The following is an 8,484-nucleotide window of genomic DNA, read 5'->3' as shown; positions in this document are numbered from 1 at the left end:
CCAACTTTTCCGCTTTTTCACCTAAAACGCGATTTTTGGAGTATTTTCGAGCTAGACGACCTAGGGCATATAAATACCATCTTTTAGCTTATCCCAGAGACTTTGGATGATATTCTGATTTTTCCTGAGAGCTGTGAGACACGGAGCAAGAGCAAGACTGAAGAACATCGACTTCTCTACGGTTTTTCATAGTTTTATGTTCATTTGTTTTATTGAAGATTTTATTCTAGTTCATATGTCTATGTGTGGCTAGAATCCCTTTTCCCAGGGTTTAGGGAGTAAACATGATTCGAATTTCTACATGTTGATTTAATTAATTGAGATTTATATTCCTTTCTTTGTTCTTGTTTTAATTGCTTGCTTTATTGCTTGATCACCAATTTAGCATTATCATAGGTTTTAATTTGAGATCGGGAGATAAGAATTATAACCTGAACTAAGAACATAGAACACAATTATTCTAATTCTAAAGGGAATTAATAATTGTGAGGGCGTTAATCCTAGGAACTTTTAGGAGTTACATGTTAGAAGTGTGATCCAGGGATGGTAGCCTTGCATGTAATCAACGATTTGTATGCCACGGGAGTGGGTATGAATTAACTTTGAGATTGCCTTAGGAATTATCTCATTAATTGAATCATACGTGTTAGTTAGGAGAATCTGTTGAAACCTCTGCCTTGGGAAACTTTCTTTCTTCTGTTACTACGTAATTCTTACAGCTTGATTTCTTTTCAGTATTCCTTTATTTCAATTTAAATTTGTTTTCAAAAATCAAACCTTTACAATTCGGTTTTCCAGATAGAGTAAAGTGATTACGATTAGGCATTGATAACAATTAGTCCCTGTGGATTCGACCTTGTCACTGCTATACTCAATTGCACCCGTACACTTGCGGCGTGTTAAATAAAATAGCGAACAATTACATTTCTTCACAATAATGTTTTATTTTATTCATGAGAACTTTTACTTTTAGTGTTCATGGTTTAAAAGTTAAATACTTATATTAACATAAATTAATATAAGTATACATTTGTACGAACAAATATATAGCTTATGCTAATTAAAGTAAATATTCCTATTAGGATTCATGATTTAGTGTTCAGAGTTTTGGAATTTATTCACGATAACTGTTACTTTTATTCATGAAAATTTTTACTTTTAATTATTTGGTATTGTAACAAGAAAAATAATATTTATTTTACACGTGAAAACTTTCTATTTGGTCAAATAATCATTATTGCAAGAAAAATAAATATTATAGTAAGAAAATTAATTATTGTTGTAATAAAAAGTAATTATTATTATGAAAAAATGTAATGTTTTCGAAATATTACAATTCGACGCAATAATGTTTATTTGTATTCATAAGATCTTTTACTTTTAGTTATTTTCTCAAGTAATTATTTTTGTAAGTAAATTTATTATTAATGAGAAGAAAAGTAATGTTATTTTTATTTATTAGAACTTGTGATTTTGTATATTTGGTCAAGTAATTGTCGTAAGAAAAAATAACTATTGATGTGATGAAAAGTAATTCATCAAAAATATTATATTTCTTTTTGTCAATAATTATTTTTTGTCATAATAATAATTACTTTAGAATAATGTATAAATAAAAAAATACAAACGTTGAAAAAAATATTAAAAAAAACGTTCAATAGAAAAACAGAAAATTAAAAAAATAGAGAAAAAAATGCTGACAAAGAAATTCAAAAAAAATAAAGGAAAAAACGCTGCAAAATAAAACTAAAAAAAATGAAATAAAAAAAAAACAGAAAAAGGTGCAAAATTAAAGAAATAAAAAAATGAAATTAAAAAAAATAAAGGAAAAAACGCTGCAAAAAAAAAACTAAAAAAAAAACTGAAATTCAAAAAAACCAAAACAAAGTTCCCTAGTGGGTCTCGAACCCAGTGCTATTGTATAGGAACCAAGACAACTTACCCACTAGACTAATAGCCTATTTTGTTAATCTACTTAATATATAAAAACACAAAAACAATGCACCAAAAAACACACGCACATTGCCGCCAAAAGTGATCAAGCTGATATCCTTATGTGCAAGGCAATTTTTTTATTTGCAATTAATGCGTGAAAGAGTACAATTGTTTCAACTCTTCCACTTTTTCATGCAAGAATACAGCTGTTTTTACAGCTTTAGTCTACATCACATTTATTGCCCCATTTCTCTTTACCGTGTGTATTCCTTTCCTTCTCTCTTTCTTTCTCCAAAATATTTATGGCTTCTCTCTCAAAATCTCTCTCTCTCTCTTGGCAAGTATAGGAAAGGTATCTCGCCGGATCAGCAGCGACTCATCTTCGCTGGGAAACAGCTCGAAGACGGCCGGACCTCCGCCTCTCTGCTTGGTCGACGAGCAACAGTAATCATCGGGCCACCGCTGCCGCCGATGTCTCTATCTTTCCCCATCTGTTTGAAGAACTAAATTTTTTTTTTACCTCCCTCGATTTTTTACAACGAAGTGTTGATTCGTGCAGGATTTTGCACTGGGAGCCGAAACTGCATCGATTTCAGGCATTTTTTTTTATTTAGGTGAGATTTTTATTTTATTTCGTTTGATTTAGTCTTTATTTGAGGTCTATTTTGCGGTTTTGATTTTATTCCAGATCTTTATTTAGTCTTTATTCCATGTATATTAGGGTTCGATTGATTGTTCTAAAAATGTTCACTTTGTTTGGAGTACATTGATTTTCATTTTTGTGGTTTCTTTTTTCGCTTCACAGCATTTTTTATCGACGATTTTTGGCTTATTGTGTTTTCATTGCTCCAACTTTTGTTTTCTTGCTGCTTCTCCCTCTTTAGGTACTCTCTTCATCTTCTTTTCTGCGATATATTTATGTAGATTTTGATTTGAAATAATCACTGAAATTTTCTGGCAAGTTCTCATAGGATGCCATCTTTCACCGTTTTTTTTTTCTTTTACATTTGAGAAAATTGGATTTGTTAATTCGAATGCTACCCTATCTGCGCGATGATTATTCTTCTTTTTTTTTGCTATTTTGGTGCTTGGTTTTTTGTACATACCTTAATTTATGTTATAATTGACCGATTGTTAAGGTTTAAGCTATGACTATGCGGTATTGATGGGATTGTATTCTGTGAAATATTGATGGCCATGAGTTCATATAATGTCACTCTTCCTGATCCACACCTAGATATATTAATAGTGTTTCATTGTCTCAGGTGCTTGGTTTTTTTGGTAGTATTTCTTGAGTGCTAAGAAGACTAAGCAAATATGCAGAATGAGGAGGGGCAAAACATGGATCTCTATATCCCAAGGAAGTGGTGTGTATAAATTATTGTTTGAAGACCTAATTACTATCTTTTTATCTATTTGGCAGATACTATGATGTATAGAATTGCCACCACATGACTAATTATATGTCTTTTGATGATGTGTTATGAAAATGTTCACTTTGCTTGGAGTTCATCGATTTCTTTTCTGAAAAATGATATTTTGATGCTTACCGAATTCGCAGCAATAAGTTTCGTGAAAAATTCCAGTGAAATTTATTCCTGTTGTTGAATGATACCATGCCTTTTTGTTCTGCTTTTTCAGTGTAGGAAATTTCCAACCATCTCCACATATGTCATTCTAGGGTAGGGATCTCCTAGAATGATGGTCCAATTGGTGGTACCAATTGGAGGTACCAATTTGCTTAAAATATTTCTCATAAAGATTTCTTACAATGTTTTTAAAATGTTATTTGATCTTCTTAAATTGGAGGTACCAATTTGCTTCACTCATTTTCATTTAATTAGTTTTTATTACTTTTTGTCATATATTTTAGTTCAGTTTTTGCAGAATCTGTGGATGATCTCAAAGTACTGGAGAGATCTCCAAATATCTATTCCAAGGTAAAAGTTTTAATTTGTCTTTTTTAAATGTTATTTGCTCTTAATTCCTATATATGCCTTTTTGATTTAATATTTTTTTTCTTCATATTATGCAACTGTTAGTTTGTCAACAGAGCTCGATTATGATGGAGGTGATGTCACATTTTGTTAGTTTGTGTTGTATGTTAACTTTGTGTTTGACTACAAAGCTTATCTTTCGTAGTTCGTTTTGTGAATAGGAACCACCTATTGGCTGAGTAAGAAGCAGAGGTGGTGGGAGAGAGGGAGGCCTAGAGGTGGCCCAACTGGTATTATGGCTAAAACTTTTGTTTTATTATTCTTTTGACCTGTACTAAGGGCTTTGAGCAACATTATTGGTATCCTTTCTTTTTCCTCATTATATCTTGTGTTCTATTGCCTTCAAACTTTGTATAGAGAATTATTATTAAATTTAAGATCTTTTTGTATGCAGGGAGTTGGGCTCACTATAGCAATAAGCTTTTCAGTGTACTGAGACTTTGAGAGTTTCCTAGGTCTCTTGCTGGTAAGGGAAACTGAGATGATTTTACTTGTGGGCATCCTTTTGTATATAAATGTGTTGTACGATTCTTTATATTTTACTAATCTTGATGATTCTACTGTATTGGTGAGCCTTGCTTGTGGTAATCTTTCTGGCAATGCATCATCAACAAGTGGGAAACTTATAATGGTATGGAGTTATAATATATTACAACTTGAAACATTTCTGTTTTATTAGTTCAGTTGAAGGTAGGCTTAGCATGCTAAATGATTACGATATTTTGCTTGCTGGGCATTTTGTTTTCTTGAGTTGGTTATGTCTAGATATGTAAAATTTGGTTGTTTAGTTTGTATGGAAATTCGGCAAATTTCTTCAGCATAAGTTTGCTTCCATTTCTACACTTGGGAAGGTATTGAAACTCTCACATGCTACTTCTCTACTGAAAGTTATATCTTGCTCATTGCTTTATGTTTTCATTGTTATAGAATCATTTGGAGACCCGCAAGCTTCAGCGTATATATGGGAAGGAAGAGCTAAACATATAAGTAAGAGTACTTTTCATAAAGGCAGCCTGGTCTTGGGATTTTTATTTTATTTCGTTTGATTTAGTCTTTATTTGAGGTCTATTTTGGGGTTTTGATTTTATTCCAGATCTTTATTTAGTCTTTATTCCATGTATATTAGGGTTCGATTGATTGTTCTGAAAATGTTCACTTTGTTTGGAGTACATTGATTTTCATTTTTTGTGGTTTCTTTTTTCGCTTCACAGCATTTTTTATCGACGATTTTTGGCTTATTGTGTTTTCTCCTTACATTATCGCTGGTAGTTAGGCTCAAGATCTAAAATTTGTCTCAATCTTCGTTCTCTCATTTCAGTCATCAGCCATAACCCAACGACTTCTTCCGCCGTTGGCCACCATGTATGATGTTTTCCAAGAGAAGGTAAATATTTATCAAGGATTGATTGATCCTATCATGTATGTATTAATAACTATATTGAGATGTATGGAATGTAGGTGGTAATGGCAGTTGACAAGGCCATAGACACACTGTTGAGGTTGGGTTTAGTAGTGACAGTGATTTGTGTTATTATTTGTGTTAAAGACATTGGCTGAATCTTGGATGAACTCGGAGAAGACTGGAGAGATATCCGAATATCTGTTGAAAGGTAAAAGTTTTTATTTTTGTCTTTTTGAAGATGTTATTTGCTTTTATTGGGGTGGGCTACCGTGAGAGCACATCTTAAAATAAGAAATAAGAGCAATTTTTAATGTATGAATTTTATGTAGAACACGTATGAATTCGCTGTATAAAGGTATGAATTGTGAAAAATAAATTTTTGCTACCTTTGGGATTCGAACTCAGGACCATAAATCCATGTAACAGGATTACGAATCAACCGTAGATCTTGATGATCTAAGGGCTGAAAATGATTCTTATTTTATATCTTAAGAAATGCTCTTATTTTAGCCATTCCCTGCTTTTATTTCCTGTATATGCCTTTTTGATCCAATACTCTTCAAGTGCTTTATTTTACTGTATGAATTTATTTGTATGTTTGATTCTACATATGGTTTAACTGATTTATTTCAATGTCTATGGTATTATTGACATGTTGGATCAGGACTCATGTTTAAGTTATGTATTTAAAACGACAATCTTCTATGTTGTAACCTGAGTTAGATTGATGGAACCAATTAGAACGACAATCTTCTATGTTGTACATTAAATAACAATGTGTTCTTCTAGGACCCAGCATTTCAAGAATTAATCTTGCTATATATTGGGAACAATGGAGAAAGGGAAACTCCAGATCAAGCTGAAGTGCTTTCGTACATTTTTGTAAATCTATGAGAGAATTCCTATTCCAGATTTGCCGGTAAATGCTTCAGCACTGAAGGCACTCCTTGCTATGCAAATCTTTTGTGCCACTCAATGATATTTATCCTTTTTTATAGGTTATTTTTCCTCACAAGCAGCTGTGTTTTCGAATCCTTGACGCGGTATGTATAATAAGTCTAATCTGATCTGATCTGTTCCATATCCCAAAATTATTTTTCTGCCCCGTTGGACCACTAAGAATAATCAACGTAGTTGTGTTTCGTTTCATTTAATGCATTTCTGTTGTGGCTTGAACAAATATGTGCGGATCTGGTGGAATGATCTTAGTTTCAAACTTGACGATCCACCGTTTTGGTTCATTCGTTATCTTTAACCTTAATCTTTGTGCAGTACAAAGAAGCCATTTTGGTGTATGCAACCTTACTTAAAGCAGAGAGTGACCAGGGTAGTAGTGGTTTCTCAGTTTGGAGTATTATTTGAAGTAGAATGGAAAGAAAATAAGTGAGCAAGAATTTGGTTGAGTGCAGGTGAGAAGCACCAAAGGCATTGCTCATAAATGTGAGGCATTCATGTATGATGTTTTCCAAGAGAAGGTAAATATTTATCAAGGATCGATAAATACACATTTTCCTGGTGGCCTAACTCCTTCCATGAAGTCCTGTCTCTTCAAAGGTTTTGGTGAAGCTTTGGCATGTTGAGATTGACTAGCAAGCCATGATGCAACGGGGGGACGAGCAACAGCAATCATCGGCCCGCTGCCGCCGCCAATCTCTGTATCTTTCCCCGTCAGATTGATTTTCGCCTGCAATTTTCATTTATATGTTCAATTTTACTTCATTCTTCAATTTAACTGCTTAAGTTGCATTTTTTGTCTGCATACATTTCTTGCTTTTCGGTTCTAATGGTTCTTTTTATTAATCTTTTTACCATTATTTTTTTTAGAACTTATCGATATTGATTTTGGGATGTTGCTGTAGGATATGAAAGAAATTGAGATTATCTAGCTCTCCAAATACATGGTCCAAAGGTAAAAGTTTTTGATTATGTCCTTTTTAAAATGTTATTTGCTTTTATTTCCTATATATGCGTTTGCCACACCTATGCATTGGAAGAGGGTGTGTGCTATGCGTAGAAGGATTTCAATTTGGTGAAGCACCCATAAATAAATAGTTGCAGCTATGCTTTAGAGATTTATTCACTAGATAATATTTCATGTTGCAGTTTTGATTCCCTTTCGACTGTTTTCTGTTCTCCAAAATTTGCGTCTAATAAATCTCCTTTATTTTCTCTGAAATCTTAGTAGACAAGTACTTATAATGTTACATTTTATTTGGATTTAGGTGATTGTAAAACATGGGTTAGCAGCTGATACTTTGAAGTCTATGATTCACAGTGGTGAAGGTAGCAGGTTGGTTTGTATCTAGATATGTAAATTTTGGTTGTTTAGTTTGTATGGAAATTCAGTAAATTTCAGCAATTTTGATGTTTATGTGCAATGAATGAGTATGACTGACTCATATTTTAGTATTTTATCATGTTTTATTACTCATTTATTGAGGGCAATGAATTTTGAAATATGTAGAATTTAGCAACAAAAATAAAATTTCAAATTGATGTTCAATTGTAGTTGTAGCATACATATAAGACTTGCTGCCAGTATGTAGCTTATAGTAAGCAATATAAACGAGGCTGGAGTTGCAGCACTTCTAAGCAGACGGCGAGGCTGCAGCGCATAGGAGGCCGACACTGAAGTTCACACATTCTTCGTCTCCATCAAAGATTGTGTGGAAGATGCATTCATGAGGAATAATTTGGTTAACTGATTTAGTTTGATGATGGATAGAATAGAGAAGTGGTGAGAAATGTTTTATAGGCTGCATCCTTGATCTCATCAGTTTAAATTTATGTTGTACAAGGGGAAAAAGAGTGTTAGTTTAAACATATTTGTTTGAATAATTTTTTTTAAACCTTTTTATTTCTTGCTTATAAAGTATGGCACTGAAAACTATGTTGTTGAATTCCCTTTATTTTTAACACACATGTATGTCAAAAATGCAATTGGAATTATAGCTTTTGAATTACAATTATAAGTCGTTTGTTATTAAAGTAACATCGACTATTTATTAGTTAACTTTTGAATCACAATTATAAGTTTTTATTATTAAAGTAACATCTATTTATCTATTTATTATTTAAAAAAAGCTCATTAGCTCACACAGTTTCCCACTCAATTTTTATGCCCACTTTTTTTTATTATTTACATCAGTA

General features: G+C 32.4%; 1 long non-coding RNA gene across 14 annotated transcripts; it reads left to right on the top strand.

The window, feature by feature from the left end:
* Positions 1-2,086: 2,086 nt before the first annotated feature.
* Positions 2,087-7,767, top strand: LOC131025319 (uncharacterized). 14 transcript variants are annotated; one of them, XR_009102133.1, is made up of 14 exons: positions 2,099-2,408; positions 2,495-2,549; positions 2,741-2,819; positions 3,201-3,302; positions 3,577-3,648; positions 3,814-3,875; positions 4,094-4,162; positions 4,327-4,919; positions 5,251-5,316; positions 5,391-5,542; positions 6,124-6,253; positions 6,333-6,377; positions 6,607-7,243; positions 7,557-7,767. It is a non-coding gene; the product is annotated as an uncharacterized LOC131025319 (long non-coding RNA). The 14 variants fall into 14 exon arrangements; XR_009102141.1 differs by lacking the exon at positions 2,741-2,819 and having other exon boundaries at positions 2,094-2,408; positions 3,577-3,651; positions 3,809-4,162; positions 4,327-4,563; positions 4,860-4,919; XR_009102142.1 differs by lacking the exon at positions 2,741-2,819 and having other exon boundaries at positions 2,097-2,408; positions 3,577-3,651; positions 3,809-4,162; positions 6,607-6,661; positions 6,744-7,243.
* The last annotated feature ends 717 nt before the right edge of the window (positions 7,768-8,484 follow it).

Source organism: Salvia miltiorrhiza, chromosome 5 (genome assembly GCF_028751815.1).
Source record: "Salvia miltiorrhiza cultivar Shanhuang (shh) chromosome 5, IMPLAD_Smil_shh, whole genome shotgun sequence".
Lineage (NCBI taxonomy): Eukaryota > Viridiplantae > Streptophyta > Magnoliopsida > Lamiales > Lamiaceae > Salvia > Salvia miltiorrhiza.
Note: the sequence above shows the minus strand (reverse complement) of the source record. Positions and strands in the feature narration are given on the sequence as shown.